General features: G+C 41.3%; 1 protein-coding gene across 10 annotated transcripts in view; it reads right to left on the reverse strand.

Moving 5' to 3' along the window:
* NDST2 (N-deacetylase and N-sulfotransferase 2) overlaps positions 1-19,269 on the reverse strand; it is a 142,141-nt gene that overhangs the window by 42,139 nt on the left and 80,733 nt on the right. For 3 of the 10 annotated variants that reach the window (XM_065670630.1, XM_065670625.1, XM_065670629.1), the window contains 3 exons: positions 14,275-14,384; positions 13,494-13,587; positions 10,553-10,613 (listed from right to left, as the gene is read on the reverse strand). The gene's annotated coding sequence lies outside the window, so the exon portion shown is untranslated. Of the gene's footprint in view, positions 1-10,552; positions 10,614-11,062; positions 11,251-13,298; positions 13,411-13,493; positions 13,588-14,274; positions 14,385-19,269 lie in introns of those variants that run through there. The other 7 variants (XM_065670632.1, XM_065670628.1, XM_065670633.1 and 4 more) reach the window with 5 other exon arrangements.

Below are 19,269 nucleotides of genomic sequence, written 5' to 3' on the forward strand. Positions count from 1 at the left end.
TATTTATAGTGCAGCATGAGCTGTAGCCCAGGCAAAGATGGTAAGCTCTAATCAGCTTCCTTGTACTGTTTGAGTGCATTTGTGAGCCACCAGCTCCTCACAGGCCACAATTTTATCCTCCTCCAGCACATTTCAGAACCTGAATTTAACAGCAGCAAGGTTAGATGCAGAGACTCCCTATCAGGGAGAGAAAGGGAGAGCAGAGAGAGGAGGAGGAGAGGGAACTAACAAAGAGCTTAATGAGCAAGGAATGAAGCAGGCATATCAGTGTGAGATACAAGCCCTGCCAACTCCACTTAGGGCACTGCCTAATACAGTCACTGAAGAGCTGCTCCTGCATTCTCCTCTCAAAGCACTGTCCTTGCAGATGACTGGTTAACAAGCAGCCAAATAGCAAGGCATGAAAGAAATCAATGCTTTCTTTTAACAAGCTAAGTAACAATTAGATAAGGAATAAGAAAGGTAAATACAGACATTCAAATTCCTACCTTTAAAAGTGAAATCCTCAAGTGAAGTTACTCTCTCAAAGGGGGTCTGACAGTCAGCAAAGCCAAGGAAAGATACGGAACCAAAGAGAAATGAAGAAAGCCTGAATGCTGCTCTTCACAAAAAGCATATATAGAGCTGGCTTTTCTGGAGAAGGGCAGCTGGACTGCACAGTTGGTAGATGGGTGAAACCATTATTAGTAGCAGTGGCTGCCTTCCTTTCACTCAGTGTTGCCATAGTCTCTCAGATAATTTTGTGAACCTAAGGATGCCGGACTTTGAAGTGCAGACAAATGGAAAATGTAAATAAATTTGTGCTAAAAAAGAGCACATCACTGCTGAGCATAAGCACCATTAACCACTAGCTGGTATATCATACTGCAGCTACAGGTGGGTAGTAGGCAAAGCACAGTCCAACACAGACAGTCCAAAAGCACAGTCCTCTTCTCCCTGGAAACGATCTTGCCTTGCAGCTCCTCTCTGAAAAGCTTCCATGTCACTCCCTGAAGACCCAGGAACAGTTAGAGGAAAGTAAGGAAGACAGAGTGCAGAGGAAGGTAGAGAAGCATGGTCCAGTACTCAGACTGTTATGGCACATGGCAGATTTGAGATGCTCCTTCACGGTGGGGATACAGCTCCATTCCTTCCTCCTCTTACACACTGTGCATCTAATCACGGCAGGGTGCTGAACTCCATTTGCACGGCAGACAATGGGATCTGGCAGCAGTTCAAAGGCATTTCTAGCGAAGTGACTGAACAAGCTCACTGCCGGCGCAGGCAGATGGGAATGAAGAGGGAGATGCAGAGCACCCTGCTTGCCTCCCCTTGGCTCCCCAGGCTGCAGGGGCAGGTGCTGCACAGCAGGCAGCCAGTTTTCCTTTTGTTCCAGTAGCAAGAGGATAGAGGAGGAAACCAAGAAGGTACTGCCACAGAGAATGACAGCACCTAAACCCACACTAAGGTAGAGGGAGGTGGGGGGGCAGGGAGGGAGGGGAAGAAGAGAGAGACAGGGAGAGAGGAAAGAAAGAGCTAGACAGGCAGAAGGAAGGCAATCAGGTGGGCAAGGGGGGAGCTGGGAGGAAGGGAGCCCACAGACAGCAGTGCCTGGCACCCTGACAGCTTGCCGCCGGAGTTCGTCTTTTGAAGCTGTCACAGGTTTATGGATGCCTCCAGACTGACAAGCTGACAAGACGAGGGAGACTACGTTCAGCAGATGTATTCAGCGGCAGTAAATTGGCTCTCTTGCCCTAATGTGGCTTGCAGTTTCACTCAGTGAAGTGATATCGGGGGGGGGGGGGGGGGGAGGGGGCAGGCAGAAAACAACCCACCATCACAGGATACTCAGACACCACTACTGGAATCTAGAGGCTGTAATAAATCCGCAGAGACAAGGAAAAATCACTTTCTTGCACACCACTAATAAAAAATTAACATGTTAAAGGAAGGAATGCACAAATCTGAGATTATGTTCTATCCCTATCGAAGCATGCTTGGTCACAGAGGGGTGGAGGAGCTAAGCTCTCTTTATACCCCTGAAAGACTGCTACAAGAGCTCTCTACTTCAAAACATAGTAGAAAACGGTGTCCTTCTAGAGGAGCAGAGAGGCAGGCAGGAAAGGACCACAGCAGCATACTCGGCTCTTTGAAGATGTAATACCCTAGGTATGCTCGGAGTTGCATCCCTTCCCAGTCAGGGTTTGGGAGAAGAGGGTTTTCAGACAGGATGACACACTAGCACACATCTCTGGAGGAGTTATTTTAACAGGAGCTGACAGTGCACCACAAACACTTCTGTAAGAAGGCATTGAAAACTTAATGTGATGGAACATTACAGGGTACTAGAGAGCACTCTGGAAGAGGCCTGAACCTCAGTGACTCAGGTGCTATCTCTATTACAAAGTGAACAAAGCACCTCCTTCACACTTTATCCTGACAGTTACAAGCTAAAAACTAAAACCAGAAACAAGGGTCAATTATCAGGCTCTTGGGGTTACCTATTATGACTTAACCTGCTTTTACAGGATGTCTAGCTTTTTCCAGTTAAATTGACCAGGTAGCTGCAGCAATGTCTGTCTCAAAGGTATTTTCTACCATCCCATTGCTCCAACAGGACAGAAACAAGTCCCGTAAGTTAAGGTAGAAAAAGGCTTAAATTTCTTATTGTAAATAGATTATTTTCCTTTTGAATTAACAATAAAACCAACTCAGAACTAATTCCATTGTCATGTATTCTTTCTGTCCAGTAATGGCACAATGATTTGTTCAGTGTTGTTTAATCCTAGAAGATATATTACAAAAACATTGCAAATTACATATTAATAAAAAAAGCACTGAAGTCTTTCAGAAAGAAAAGCACACAGATGTTAAGATATTTATTACTAAGCAGAAAATAGAAGACAAGATTACTAAGCAGAAAATAGAAGACAAGGTGCTGAGGGATAAGGATTACACACATAAAACTAGTACTGCTGTCCTCATCAATCAACGAAGTTAAATGGATGTTGAGTACCTTTGAAAAATGTGGTTTCCACATCTAATAGGAGATAACTATTCTGCCTTGTTTAAAAATATCTTCTTATATACTTGTCATGCTACAGTATAGCACTGCAAGTTTGCAAGCCTCTCTGTGAACTGCAGATGGATGATGCTGACAACAATTTTCATTTATACATAACCTAAACCCATGCAAATTCTTAGCTTCCAGCTTCCATCTATGCCAGTAAACAAACCCTTTCCATCTGAGCTGCAGCATGCAAAAAGCAGATGTTGGAAATCTCTTGACGCTCCACTAGTCACAAAGATGACAGAAAATCCTAACTCCATGCAACAAAACTGATGTGTAGAACAACCAAGATTTTCATGATGAGCTTTTGTCATACACTTAATACGTTTTTCTCCAGCCTCCAGTGTTTTATAGCTATTCAGGTTTATTTGACACTTGGTGGTAGTTTTTTCAAGTGTAGTCACTTAGAAAATGTTAGAGAGAAGAATTACTGCTGCTCCATGTATATGAAGACAATAAACTTTTGCCTTCTGCCTAAGGTGAGAAGCACCTCTCTCTACATTCCTTCACCTCCATCCTCCCCACCCAAACCTCCCACACTTCTCTACTCCTCTGCAACTCCCAGAACTATTCCACACTGTCTGCCTGATCAATGGCAAGCAGAGAAAAATTTAGGTCAACTGCTGTTAAGCAGCGCCTGGAGGCAACAACATGAAATATTCCTCATGCTAGCAGGTAGATGTAGTGAGATTTCAGTTATATTTTCCTAAGCAGTCAGTCCTAACTACGCTGGCACGACACAAACTGTAGTTCTGCTCAGTATCACTTTGTGGTGACTATCTGTCAATGCAGTTAAGAGACAGCCTCTACTACTGCACACTGTAAGCCCAACCTCCCTTTCCTGAACAGCTTCCCTGGTTATGAAGACTCAGACAACCATGTAGGTCTCTCTTTAACATTCCCTGTGTTGGCTACGACACACAATAAGGCCTTTCTGACATGATTTCGTGATCTTTGTATTCATTACTCAGTGTATTTTAATCATCATTGTGAGAGCAGAGGCACAGCTGCAGAGTTACACACTACCAGAGCAGAAGTTTTCCACCAAGATCAGCAGACTTATTTCTATGGGGTCCAAGGAAGGGTAATCATGAAAAGCAAACCAACGGTACCTTAAATTCACTGTTAAGGTGTCAATATCTTTATTAGGCAATTTACGTAAAGTAACTTTTGTTAGCGTAATGCCCAGCAAAACGAAAGCAAACTCAAAAGGTCTAGCAATGATCCTGATAAAGGTCTCTTCTGTCACTGGCTGAAATCACATGCCCACTGCAGCATTTCTGGAGCAGCCTGTATCTTTCCTCTACTCCTAATACTCATGATCTGGAATACCTTTCCGAAAACCACAACCAGCTATTCAGAGAGAGAGAGAGGCCTTTTAGAGTCTCTATACCCAACCTAAGAATGTTGGTTGTTACAAAAACATTAACAGTATTTGTGGTATTTCCTCCTTACCAGGGTCATACTTTGTAACAGTGTAATTTCCAAGATACTGGTTAGACCCAAATCTCTTGCTGTGCTTTGTACCAGTAGCTTAAAAGGATTTATGGCATGAAGATAAGAAGGTTTGAAATAAGTGGCCTTAGTTTGTATATAACCCGATCTTGGGAAATTAAATAAAAAAAGGAGCAAAATCCCACTGTTCAGGCAAATCTGCTAGCAGACCTATACTGAAATCGTGGCTTCATACCTCAAGAGACTCTATAATCCTTTCTGAAGTCTCGCATTTACTAGGCTGTATATACTACAAGGTGTTTAGCTGGGCCTTTAAGATGATTTTAAACAGCTAGGCAAAATGCATTTTTCATGCCCTGGCATGTCAAAAAGATGTGCTTTTCCATTAACATGTTTTTCAAAATACCTCAGGTTTAGGATGCTATTTACACTAACTGCATTTGAGAAATGGATGGGGCCTAAATGGATCTAGAACTACCAAGACATCACAAGACGTGTTTGTTTAGTTTACGTTCTTTAAAGAATTTTCTTGATAAGCCTTATTTGTAAGCCACCATGGCACAATAGCGTTGATAGTGCTATCCCTGAACAATTCTTAATCTCCAAACAGAAGTACACAACAAATCTAGCTTGGTTTACAGTAATGTGCCACACAAGAATTCCTCACCCAGTTCTTCTGTCTCACACAGACAGACACCAGTCTCCTCTGTGCACAGATCTTGTCCTCCAGGGCTCTGCCCACCGTTCCACTGATTCGCTTTACCACATTTTACAGGTGGAGACAACCCACAGGATATGCTGTAGCCAGTCCCATAAATATTGAAACTGCCACTGGAGCCAGTGAACCAAACATTATTTGTGCGTAAATTTCACTGGAAAAATACTAGCAACAAAAGATCACTACTGAGGTACTTCAATACTGCACTAAATACCTGAAAAAAAAAATAGATTTCTTTTGAATTCTTCCATCCTTCCTCAACCATGTATTAATAAAGATTCTAAACAACCTTAGCTCTTCTCAAAAAAGACACTTGGATACAAGGAAGATTTTCTGGGGGTCACCAAGGGAGAAGGGAAAATTTCTCATTCTCTTTAGCAGCCACAGAATGGATAGGAGAAGATTTAAGGATGTGTTTAACTCAGCCAATATCTATTTGTTAACAGAGGAACAGCTTCCTGTCCTGAACTTCCCCTTTAACGAAGGTTAACAGAGTTCCACTCCATAGCACAAGGAAGACTACAATTAAACCCAACAAGAGCTTATTGGCTTAACAAGGCATGCGAATACTGCCAGAACTGAGGCAGGGATGGGGGCTGAGAAAAGGGATGGACCTTGCAGCCCTGCGGAGGCACAATCTGTTAATCTCCAAAAAGCTCATTTTATTTGCACAGATTTTGGTACATTTCTAGCCTGTGTCAACGTTTGTGTTGTCACTGATGGAATCTACGCTACCTGAAATTCAGCTGAAGACAGCTATGTCATATTATCCTTTTTTTTGGACCTGCCACTGAAACAGAAACCAAGACTGGTTCTTGAGAAGGTCTTCAGGAGATAAGTGAACCATCAAGCACCATGTTTGGAATGAAAGTGCCTATCCGAGAGATAAGAATTTCTGGGGCCAGAATAAGCACACAAGGGAAAACCTTTCTGTTCCTTTTCAGAGAAATAAAGGGGCTTTGTTATAGGTACCACTTACAACATTAAAACTGAGCATACAGAGCAAGCAAACTTTCATCTGTCCCTCTAAGGAGCCGGAGGTGTCAGGACTGTGAGGGCACCTTAACAGCACAGACCAGTTTCATGTGGGACCTCCACATACCTATGCTGTCTATGGGTCCTGCAATCGCTATTTAAGCTCGGGCTTGAGCCTTTGCTCTTTGGCTTAGCTTTGCTGCAGGTGTAGCTGCCTGTAGCCTTATCTCTGACCCCATCTTCTGGATTGATTTAGGCTGTAGGCAGATAGGTAGATTTAGGCTATAGCTTGTACCCAGTCCTGCCTTTAGCCCTATCTCCTGGGTGGACTTTGAGCCTATGCTGTAGCTTTGTCTCCAGCCCTCTCTTTTAAACTCCTGGATGAAACCTCATTGCTCCATCCTGCCTGGGACTGTCAACAGACTCAGTTACTAGCACCCAGCTCTGTCAGCCATGCTCAGACCCTGTCGGACTGTGCCCCACTGAGGAGGGAACTGTCTACAGTGGGGTCACCCTTACCTCCTGGCTTGCCTCAGCTCCCAGCCCTTCCTGTGCCAAGAGCCTGGTGCAGAGTGGTTGCAGGAACAGATTAAAAATATTGGAAACAATATTCATCTCTTGTAACTGTTGACTAGACCGGTCCTTTCTGGGAAGCCTTCCAAGTTGTCCATAAGCTCAACCAAAGTTGATTTACAAGCCTTTAAGCATGGCTTTAAGGACAGACCTTGACAGTCTGGTGAGGGCCTTGGACCAACAGCTTTAATGCCAGGTACAATAAATATAATCTAAGAGACTAACAGGGTTTTGTAATATATAAATACATGAATCATTTTGTGGAAGGTGAAAGAAAGGAAGAACATGTGTTTGCATTTATAGGAGAAAACTTAACAGTTATGCGCTACTTTTCCTCTTCCATGTTAAAGTAGGGAAAAAGCTCTTGATGTATTGAACACAGTAATCCCCAACCATAAGATTATATTAATTCAAAACGCATGGCAAGGGTGAAAAGGGCCAGAGTTAAGCCATTCAATTGACAAATAGATGATACATTCAGGAAAGAGGAATATGCCCCTGCCAGAGCACCCTAAGTCATGCCCTTCTGCTTTGTAATTAATTTTTTGTCTCTGTTCAGCTGTGCTCACATTTCTTATCTCACAGAGGAGCTCCAAAACCCGCTTGGGGAGAAACTAAGCTTATATGGAGGAAAGAATAATGAAGTTAGCAGGTGTTGCTAATGCAGGCTGCTAGCCTTACACTTAGTCTTTACACTTAGTAGCGCCTACAATTTGAGACATTTCATTTTTGTATTCATCTTCAATACTCAACAGTAATTACTGTCTCAAATTATACTTTACACTTACTAAGTCTTTACACTTAGTAGCGCCTATAATTGGAGAGACTTACTTCATTTCTGTATTCGTCTTCAATACTCAACAGGCTCACCTTCAGCAACAGCCAACTCTTAAGAGCGATGTAAACAGTAACTGGCAAAAATCCACCACTAACTTGCCAGTTCTCTTGAATTTCATTCCAACAAACTAATTAAAATGGTTAAGACCAAATGCTGTCCAAGCACTAGAATTCACCTCGGTTGCATAAATGCGGCATGATGTCATGAAGACACACCATCTAAGTAAACCAGCATACTTCTGGAGATGTTTCAATGACAGGACCTCACTGTTACGATTAGATCAATTCCACAAGTTTCAGAGAAACTGGTTACCATAACGTGCTCCAGACAAGAGATGAACTTGTGACTGCAAATCAATTCCTGGTAGACAAGTCCTTACTAGACCCAGCTGACAGAACAAAGTAGACAAAGGAATCAGAGAATATGTAAGTGAAGAGTATTTATTTGTCCCTTTGATTCTGCTATGACTGAACAAAGTTGAGATATTTCACAGGAAAATGAAGGCTTTTAGAAACATAAAGGTTTATTAAAAACTAAGCTATCGCAGACATTTTGCGGCTCACTCTCTTTTTCTGTAATTTACCTGTGGGATATTACTGGCACTGGCATTGAAGGAAACATTAAAACATTATGAACCTAAAAGAAAGTATTGCTAAGCATGAACTAACCACAGGTTAGCACTAGGAAAGTTCAAAGTCCTCTTTTAAATTACTAACAAAGTCCAGTTTCCAATAACTCTGCTTTTATGTACAGTAAAATGGGTTCTGCATGGCCTATCTAGCTATATATTCTAATGCATAGTCCCCTTTCCATCTGCCGTCATCTCTAATTTCTACATTTTTGCTGTCACCTCTCATTTCTACATTTTTGCTGTCTTTCCTCATTTCCTAGCCTTCATGTCAATGAAATTAAAGGTGCAGTGGCAATTTACTGTGGCTGTACCTGAAATCAAACATTCTTCTCCTTTTGCTGTTCTAGCCCTGATGTCACATACACATCAACATTACTTGAATACACAAAGCACTCCATTAATATTTTCATTCTCTCTTATTATAAGTATTTATTTTCTCATCTGAATATTACACCAAGTGTGTCTGGAATTACACAACTATTCAAGCTGGACAAAATGCTCTAATGTGGTCGCTACACTCATTCTAACTACACCACAAATTTTTGTTTAATTTATTGTTTCTACTCGAGTCCGAGAAAGTAGCCCTGGCTTCTACTACCACTCTATTCAGCACAACAATACACTGTACATGCAAACCCCTTTATTATGTGCTCAATTCAATTTTTTTCTCCATTACTAGTATCTGTCAATAGCACCTGCAAAACCGACAGCAAGCTTACAGGAGAAAGGAATTACTATTTAAATCACACTGGAAGAATGAGCTATGAAAACGGCTACACCAGCTACACAGATCCTACCTCTTTTCCAGCCCTCTAAAATCCTATTATCCAACCAACGCCTGAGGACCCTTGTCTACTCATGGTTAGGGAGAGAAAGCATAGAGCTGCAGTGTGAGTGGGGCTGGAAGGCGCTGCCAAAAGAAAGTGGGAGCCGCATGGAGACTGGCTCTGGAGAAAATCTTTCATTTGGGCAACAGTATCAGAATTGTCTATGGCTTTCCAGGAAAATTAGGGTTAAAGTTCAGCTTCCGGCTGACAGACAGAGGAAGGTTAGAGCTGTACCATGTGCACAGCTCAAAGAGTCTGAAGTCCTTATTGCAGCATGTCCACAGTTTCTGTGCATTGCAACTCAGCATTAAGTAAAAGCTCCTGCAACTTTCTTCTTATAAACCCAGCCTACTTGCACAATGAACATGCTATTTCGACCTCCTTTTTTTTCTGCACATTATGGCACATGAAGCCATTAACAGTTTGCTCACATCAAACAACTTGAGATGCCCACATAAGTGAGGACACTCTTCAAAAAGTGTTTCAACCAGACTTGTCCAGCACACACACAAAACCAAATCATCTATGTTCTTCCTAAGCAAAGAATCAAGGAGCCTTTCAATGGAAGTAAGACTTGACCACATCATCCCTCTTCTACAGCACCGACTGTAGGAACTTCTCTTAAGATGGGATTGGCCTTTTTGCAAATATTAGGCAATTATCATTATATATTATTTATTTATATATACATATATATATGTATATATCAGGCACTTCCATAGGACTTTCTTGCTACAATAGGTTGCAGTATTCAAACATCTGTCCTAAATCAACTCCACAAGAACTACCTTCCTTCACTATTCATTCAGACAGAACTGAGGGGAAAAAAAAAAGCAGAACTCCTTTCCTTCAGCACAGAATTTAGACCAACCCAATATTTCTATTTTTAATTACATTTATGATATTTCCTGTGGGTATAACTCATGAATGCAGTTCCAGTATGCTCGGAGCAACGTAAATCTAGTAATTCCCAATGGGATCTTACAGCTGTTATGCACGGGTCAGAGATTCTGTGAAATGCAAAACCTGAGACTTTAAAAGCTTTTTAGCCCACATCCTTCCCCATTCCTTTTCAAAGGCAGAGTTAATGGATACTGAACAAGACTGCCCCAAATTTTACCCACAAGGTATGGAAGTAGTAACTCCATTTAAATAAAGTAATATTTAGGAATAAGCAACCACCTGGTCCTGTCTCGCTCAGGAGCTAGATCACAAATTCCTTTCTGATACAAATTAACCTTATCTGACACTTCATGCTGACAACTGCACACCTGGAAACAAGACACAGAACTGTTTCCTCTGCAAATCATTCTAAGGAGAGGAAGAAGTGCAACATCACACTGCAACATACAAGTCTAGCCTCCACCTATCTGATTCCTTGTCTCTTATTTTGACATGAGACCACTCAAAAGGACTTAAGTATGTTCTTCCCCTTACCAAATCTGAAGATGTCAGTACATAAAAATGCAAAACATTTTGCACTTACCTCTGATCACAGTCTGGTGAACGAAAAATACTCATTGGCTGCTTCTCTCAGGAACCATGCTCTGTTTTAAAATAAATAAGAAAGGAACAAGATTTTAAACAGCGTTTCTCCCTTCCCTAATGTTTGCATCCATCAGTGTTCATAAACATTTACTCAGCAGGAGCACCTTCGCTCTCCAGAACCAAGGTAATGATTGCATTACACTAACCATGGCATGAGGACAGAACGAGGCCATGACAACAGCCTTGTTGGCACTGACTAGACCATGACGTAGGATTGCACTGCAGCAGCCTTAATTGTGCAAGAGTGAGAAACAGTGCAGTGAGATGAGAAATTACAAGTGTAGGGATAAAAAAAGAACCCAACCAACAAACCAGGAAACCTGGGTTTAGAGGTAAACCACAAACAAAAAAGTTCACAGAACAAGCAAATGTGGTATGAGCCGAGAGAACTGGACACACCAGTATAGTCCTAATAGAATTTCTTACATCTGTTCATTAATATTGTTACCTTTGAAACAGTCAACAAAGCAAACTATAAGACGCTGTCTACTTTAGTCTTGGCCACAGCTAAGTCGGTTCAGTAAAACTGCAGTGGTGTGACAAAGCCTGTGTAGTCTGTTGCCAAAGCCTTTTAGAGTCAGGACCATAAGGTATGCCGTGAAACAAAAACAAACCGAAGGACTAGTTACGCCCTTCCTCCACCCCCCTACCTGGCTAGTGATCACACAGAGGAAAGTACTTTGTGAAGCTAACTGAAGCTCAGGAAACTCTGTGTGTGTACACAGTGAGAGCGTCTCAGTGGAGCCACCGAAACCCTGAGGGAGGGAGGGAGGGCACAGACTTGAACAGGGTCGGGGCTAAAAGACTAATTTTACTATACCTGTCGGACAGCCTCTAAAGGCAGCTCTTCTGCATCAGCTGTGTCTCATACACACAAGCACTCTCCTGTAGCTCTCCTGCTCACACAGACCTTGATTCAGCAAAACCTGACCTTTGAGTTTCCAATAATCTGTAATACCTCTAGAGCCAATTAGTAAACAAGCAAGAACCACACTTGCGCTGCCTGTAAATATAACCAAGTCTGCCCAGCTCCCTGTCTTCCTTGCAAATTTACAACAAGAGCAAAATTTTCTCCTTACCCTTCCTCAGCCTTTCTCCACACACAACTTTGCTCTTTTATTTGACCCAAAATTCTTACGTTTCTTCACTAAACATTTTGAGAAGGCAGAACGAGAAGCCCTGCATGCCTGGCCTCTGCAGATCCCAACACACCAGGATCAACATCAAAACAGCCATATGCAACAACAAAACATCTAAACTGTAAAACGGGTGAATGTTTGGTGTCACTGTAAAAGGAACAGACAACTGAAGAAATGTTTTCCGCAGAACCCTGGCAATCCAGTGAAACTCACTGAGAAGAACAATCAAATCAGGTTAATCATTAGTAGAATTTAAATGATGGCAGTGGATAAAACACTCTCAGGTCCACTACCCCCATGATAGTCAGTAAGACCCACACATGCAGATATACCAACATCCAACTAATGGCATTTAATACAAGTTTCCATAGGGGTTGCTGTCCCCCGATATTTCACTGCAAAGTATCTTGCATTTTCTGATGAAAACTATTGCCAAAGTGGAGGCTTTGACCACAACAGAGTATCACTCTGGTCTGATTGATTTTACTTTCCAGAATAAACCCAACTTGAAAAAAAACCAAAAGGATCAATAGACCACAAATGCAGAAGAGACACACAAAAGGAAAATAAGTTTTGAATAATATTCTCTTCAGGTTTAAAAAATTCAACTTGCTTACACTTGCAGAAGCTCAGAAACATTAATACTGGTGAGGTAAAGAGAATCCTGCTCTTTGCAGTCCCACAGTTCTGCATTAAGGAACGCCACAACCAATAGAAGTAGACACAATAGAGCAGGGTAAGAGGCCCGGCAGAATTTAACACCAGTTGAATTGGGTAACAGAGAATTTAGACTGAACAGAGTAACTGATAAGTAGCCAGCAATGAAACACAAAGAACAGACTGGCATTATCAAGCAGATTTTTTTTTTCCCCATCAGTAGAACATGACTGGAATTGGCTAAATCTGATTCCAGTGCAAGATTTATTTTAAGGAACCTCAAGCTAAAGGAGTGATTCAAAGAACCACTAAAGGGACAATACTGCTATCATGCCCATAGAAAGCCAAGTGATGTGGCAAAAACCTTGCCTAACGATTTCTCAATTTCCCTCTTCCATACACACTTATCTGCCTATGTTGTCAATGAGAAGCAAACAAATTGTAGTCCATACACACTTATCTGCCTATGTTGTCAATGAGAAGCAAACAAATTGTAGTTGGCAAAGTCCTCAGCACAAAGTGCATGTTACCACCATCATCAACAGCTGCTAAACACCACCTCCCAAATGCGTAGCAGAGAATGCAAGACCACATTTGGTCTCTAGACATCAAAGCATTTACTAACAGAAATGAACCTCTGCACAGCACACAATTAAGCAATTCTGTAAAGATTCCAGTAATTCCAGGAGCATCGTATCTTTTTTCAGGTTTGTATTTGGTTTCAAATTTACCAGTCACAACAGCAGAGTGGGAAGGCTTAGGAGCCGGGCATGCAGGGTGTGCTCCATACAGCACACACCCTGAGTTAACAGTCAGTACATGATAACATTTGTATTCCTGACAGTTTTATTTCTCTAAACACCAGACACACTGGAAGTTTCACTTTACCTTTTACTCTGGAAAAAAGGCCAAAGCTGAGTGGAATGGATGCTGTCTGGAACACCCAGGACACATATAAGAGAATGTGTGTGGTCCCCTTCACCACTATGAGATAAAACAGCTTCCAGGGAAATGAAAATCATGCTTTTCTAAGCATAAAATCCTTAATATTTACACTAATCAAATACAAAAGGGTCCACTTACTCAGAAGAAAAGTATTCACATGGGATCCCAACTGAGTAGATCTGTTTTTCCATGAAGATCATCTCCTCAGTCTGGGAAAACAATCCAAGCCACACTACAAACACAACAGTTCTACTTTATGTGTCTCTGTAGTAATTACACCAAAGAGACACAGAAGTCCATAGTTTAAAAGTAATAATTATTTAAAAAGTATAAATCAGAAGTACAGTGAAAAATATGTAATAATAAATCATTCACTGGGAAAACACAAAAGGTAGTTTGACACGGTCAAAATATGAAGAGATTTACAGGGACATGAATGGAGAGCAGAAAGTTCTGCTTAGTAAATGGTGGAGATTTTCATTTAATTTGTGTAAAAGAATAAAAGAATAAAACCCCACAGGCACTGGAGGCTTGCATTCCTTTCTGGGTAACAAATACTTTGTACCATCACTGAATGAGTAGCGTTGCTTTACAGCTCAAAGCTGCACAAAGACAACACAGCAGTCAGGTGACTCTTAGTGGGTATGGGCAAGAAAGATGTATGGCCGGCAGCAATCAAACAGGGGAAAAAAGGGATATGTACATAGACAAGGCACAGAGCTACTTGGGAAAGAGTGAAACCAAGGAGCAATTATCAGAAAAGGTTACTGTCAAGAACTGCAAATGTTTGAGAAAGAAGAACCATGGAGAAAACTGCGTTCCCTGTCAGATCTCCAAGGAAGTGAAAGAAATGGAAACTAGGCAGCAAGGATATATTCGAAATAGTTAATCAAGGGCACTTGCCATCAAAACATTTTACCTTAGCACATATAGCTCCTCTATGGCTCATTCATGTGCATCCAGAAGAACTGGTCTGAGAAGGGAAATGGTTTCCAAGACCCAGTAGATCTTTTAAGTGAATTCGTATTTCTGGTAAGAAAAAAACAGCCTCATTTTCAAAGTTGTAGAAGTTATCTCAAATTCCTCCCTTCCCTCCTGTATGATGGGTTGCTTCAATGTAACTCACCAGAGAAGCTTTCTCAACAGAGGAAAAAGGCAAAGCCAACTGAGGAAGGAGAAGCATCAGTCCAATAGCGTAAACCAGATGGCTTCGCATGGTTAATCACTCAGCCAATGCTTCAGATCTTGCCCTGCTTCAGATCTTGCATGTCCTTACATGGCACCACCTTGTCACAGCAAAGGAAAATATTCCTCCCTATTCATGGAGGGCATGCAGCCCAGACCCCGTCTGCATCAGCGTGATGGTGCTTGCTTGCAACCATGCTGCTCTGAAATGCCCATGACTGACTTCTCCTTCTTCAGAAAGGCCAATGCAAGCAGTCAGTGTTCAAACTAATGCAACCTGTCTTTGCCTCTCTCCTTTTCTCTCCTGCTATCAGCTAGCTTTATGTCTCCCAACAAGCAGAAAAGCAAACCAATTGCAGTCAAGGCCAACAGGGAAAAAGGCTGCTTCCCAACACTGCAGCCTAGCAGCTAAAATCCTGCCATGTTTGTGAGAAGAAATTTGTAAAAAAAGGGGTAATAACTATAACAAAAATATTAGGAAAAGATCTCTCCTCATTTGCTTTCTGCTCTCTTCACACTGGTAGGAAGAGACCTGCTTTCTTAGCTGATGAACTTCCAATTCTACAAATCTCTCTTTCCCCCTTTGTTTCTGACTGTTCGTCAATGAGTAAAGAATGGTCTTGAATAAGGAAAAACTGTGATTTATACATTAGACAGATATATCTAAAAACGCTGTCAGTTTCCATCCTGCCACAGAGCCACTGCCTTCTGACAGCAATGCTGTAATTAAGTTGATAGCACTGGGCATTCCCTGAATTAGCGGGTTAAAGTATCAGAGCACTGTATTTAAACCTTTCACCCCATTCATATAATTTAAGCAATTCTGCTCATGCCTTGTTTAGGCTATGCCTCCCCAAAGCATTCAAATTAAGAGCACCCAAACGAACTAAAACCAGATAGCCTGGTACTAGCTTCTCTCTGGGCGTAATAAACCACGGCTCACACAGACAAAGCAATGCCTTATCTCCCCTATACCAGTCATAAAGTCATCATTATTATCTTAAGAAAAATAGCATTAAAAAAAAAAAAAAGAGTAGCAAACAAATAACCAGATTAATGCAAGGCAATCATGTTAGGTTTCCAGACAGACAGCCTGAAAACACCTAGGAGCCCAAATCCCACAGGAATTAACTTAATGTCAACAGAAAGCTATGTAAAGGCTTGGTGCCTAAATGGTGACCCCCAGTTTACAGTGAAGTTGATGGCTACCAGGGAGAATTTCAAGAGGAAGATGGTAATTTATTTCTCTCATTTTATTCCTCTGTTAAATAAAGCAAATTAAGTCAGAAGCCTAATGACTTTGAGTCCATGCAATTCCTTCTCTACATTTTTCATTTATCATTGTCAATATTTGATCTGGACAGTGTTGCCTTTTCAGGCTCCTTATGCTTACTTTTATCTGTCTTTTATCATAAAGTGAAGTGCAGTCTACATTGCAAAGAAGATTCCTCCAGTATCTAAGATGATGGCAGGGAAAAAACAAAGTATAAACAGCTCCTCAATTAACCTCACAAATGTGCCTACAATGTTATAAATTGGCAATTCCAAGTTATGACTTGCACCCACCAAGGAACTAATTAAAACTAAAATTAACACTGCCCATTCTTTTTAATAAACGGGAAAACCATTAAAGCAAATAATCTATACCCAAATAAAAGGTATAAAACATATGTGTGAGATGAACTTAAAGACACACTGCACTAATGAAAACATAGGTTTGCCTATAACTCAGTTCTAATGTGCTGTTTAAACAGCTTTCCTTGTACGTACATTGAGGTTCATAGTAGTAACTTCCCAGATGGCCAATAAGTGGTCGTAGCACAGCTGGCTTTACAACAAAGATACATGATGAGAAGAGATACTCCATCCAATAAACCAAGTAAAAATTACAGATAGAGAGTTTCTTCCTGAATGCAAATGCACAAAGATGAATGAAATCCAAATTTGGAATAATAAATATGATATCTTGAAGCCATATTGTGAAAGGGTAAGACTTGTTAGCAGATTGGCTGTGTCCACACCTGTTTTATTAGATGCATTTTGCTTTTTTCAGTAGGTGAGAGGAAGGAAATTTGCATACATGGAAACGGAGAAAAACTGCTAAAAATAATTAATGTTTTCGGGGGGTTAAGAAAAGAAGAAATCAAAACTTCTTACTCAATTACCTTTCACATGCTTTGACAATATTCAGCCCCAAATTCAGCTTAGCCAGTGCTCAGAAACAGACATGTATCTTCAGGGTCTTTCCCACATGTTGAGGTATGACAGCTTTCTTTCTCTTTTCGCACAGTTTTGTCAAGCTCTGCTCCTCACTGCTGCTGCTTTCCAAACCCCTCTACATCGCTGACAGTGATGCTGCAGGTGCAGCCAGCTGGTGAGGAACATGCAAGTGCTGAACAGGCTGTTCCCTACTCCGCGGATGCTCACAGTCACCACTGGGGTTGGCTGTATAAATGCTTGAATGGTCACCAAACCTTCCCACAATTGGAAATAGATACCTGATCCATCTGCAGAAGTCTCCACCACCACATGAGCTTGTTTGGAAGAATACTGAAACACATTCTTTCAACTCTGCCTACCACCCCTCTTTATTTTTCTGGGATGCAGAGGTGAAATAACCTGGTACATAAATCCATTTTAAAATAAGTAATAAAGCTGCTTGATATTACTGCTCATGTTGTCTGGGAAAAAAAAAATCTTTGCATGAACCAGAAATTCTCTTTCTCCTTATTTTCCATGAGATCATGCTACAGATTGTAGCTACTGAGAGAGTAGTCCCAGAACAATGTGAGGAGAGGAGTATAAATTCTTTCAATGCTACAGGTGCAAGGACTTGGCCACATCCTTTCACTTGGGTCTTTTGAAGTCAACAATCTGACTGTGGTTGAATTGTCAGGAAGAATGGCATCTGAAAAAGGTACACATGATCAACCAACCTGAATTCAAGGAACACCATCAATGCTTTGAGATTAGCAGGTAAAAGCCTGCAGATTCTCTAGGACACTAGGTTATGACCAAGGAGAAGTGTCAGTACTTACAGACTGACTCATGGAAGCGCAACTAAAGCAGCTCTGTGGGGCATTGTTTGAGAGTTGTTGACCCAGAAAGGCACTAAAGCAAAGCTGTACATAAAGCTCCCAATGCAGGCACTCAGCTCTGTGCTCTGCTGCTGGAAGGAAAACACTGCGCCAAGCTCCACAATTTCATAGTTCACATAAACAGCCAAGGCAGCTTTTGTGCTTGCAGTGAAATGAAAATTTCCACTTCCCTTCTTAATTTCCTTTCATACCTCAAGTTAAAAGCTCTCTGCTTCCTTCTTCATCTTCCCCCATCTTATCCTAACCCTTCACAGTGATACTGAGTCTATTAGTGATTAAGTTCCCTGTGTTTTCACGCAAGCATTTGACTTTCCTGGCTTCACTGGAACACCAGTGAAGACCCCCCCCTCCCACTCCTGTCTCATCCCAAGAGACCGAGGCACACACAACTTTGCCTAAGCATCATTTCAGAATAAGGCCACACTTGTGTTTTTCACAGAGGCATCCAGCCAGCTGGAGGCTGGCTTCACTAAGTGCAAAGCCTTTTAGAGTCATAGACTGAGCCAAAACCCTGACCTACCATGGCATTGTGGGACCAACAGTATTCTTCCATTACTTGAGAGAGGAAATATATGAACTATCAGTTTAAAAAGCATGTGACATGGCAGTTGAATATTATCACTGTAGGACACTATCAAACAGTGTTTCAGCAGATAAAACACAGCAGGGTCTAGTGTGCGGGACAAATGGTTTTTAGACTTTTAATCAACAGTACTTCCTTTTAAGGCAGATAGAAAAAATTATGCAAAAGCAGAAGCTTTACTCTGAGTTTTGAACCACATTTACATGCCAGCGTGAGAATCTCATCTAATGTTTGTCACAACCATCAGAAGTATCTCCCCTGAATTTAGCAAGCAAAGGGTCAGCATTTAAATATATGTTGTGCAAGAATCTGTACATACATTTATGTACATAGGCACCTGTATAGTATTATAATTATTTTTTTTGCACAGAACATGTCTATTACACATGAATCACAGCAAAGGGCTGGGTTTTTTTAATAATATTAAAGAACTTCTTTCTCCTTTGGAACCCAACCATAACCCTTTCTTATCTCTGTAATAACATACATTTTCATCTCACTAATCTTCTCCCCTCCTCAATACAAAAAGAGAATTTGCAAAGTAGATGACTAACCAAACCCCTTTCAGTTAAGGCTCACCCTGCTTAGATGGTTTGACACTCTTAAGCTATATTATTCTACTCATTTTTTGAAAATGCATGTTCCTTTTGTTTCAACAGATTTTCAACAAAGTCAGAGACAGTGTCCCATCTGAGTTATCTCATAAATCAGCAAAAACATCAGAGGAAGCTGCATTTTTTATTCTAGCAGTACAAACAAGAATTGTCCTTGCCTTGCCCAGCCTTATTTACCAGACCATCTTGCTGGTGAACTGCATAACCCTTGCACAGTGTCCTGAACACATCCACACTCCTGTGAACCTAGGCAGCTGCAGATTACAGGGCTTTTCATGGGAAACACTTTTTTCTTATGCCTTCCCTTTAGCTGAACAGTATAAAACCAGACAAAAGGGAAATAACTTCCCAAATACCAACACTCAAATCACTTTGTATTTCTAACCACTATTTTCTCCAGTCAAAGGCTCTGCCATCTCACCCTCACACAGACT

Source organism: Lathamus discolor, chromosome 3, assembly GCF_037157495.1.
Source record: "Lathamus discolor isolate bLatDis1 chromosome 3, bLatDis1.hap1, whole genome shotgun sequence".
Lineage (NCBI taxonomy): Eukaryota > Metazoa > Chordata > Aves > Psittaciformes > Psittacidae > Lathamus > Lathamus discolor.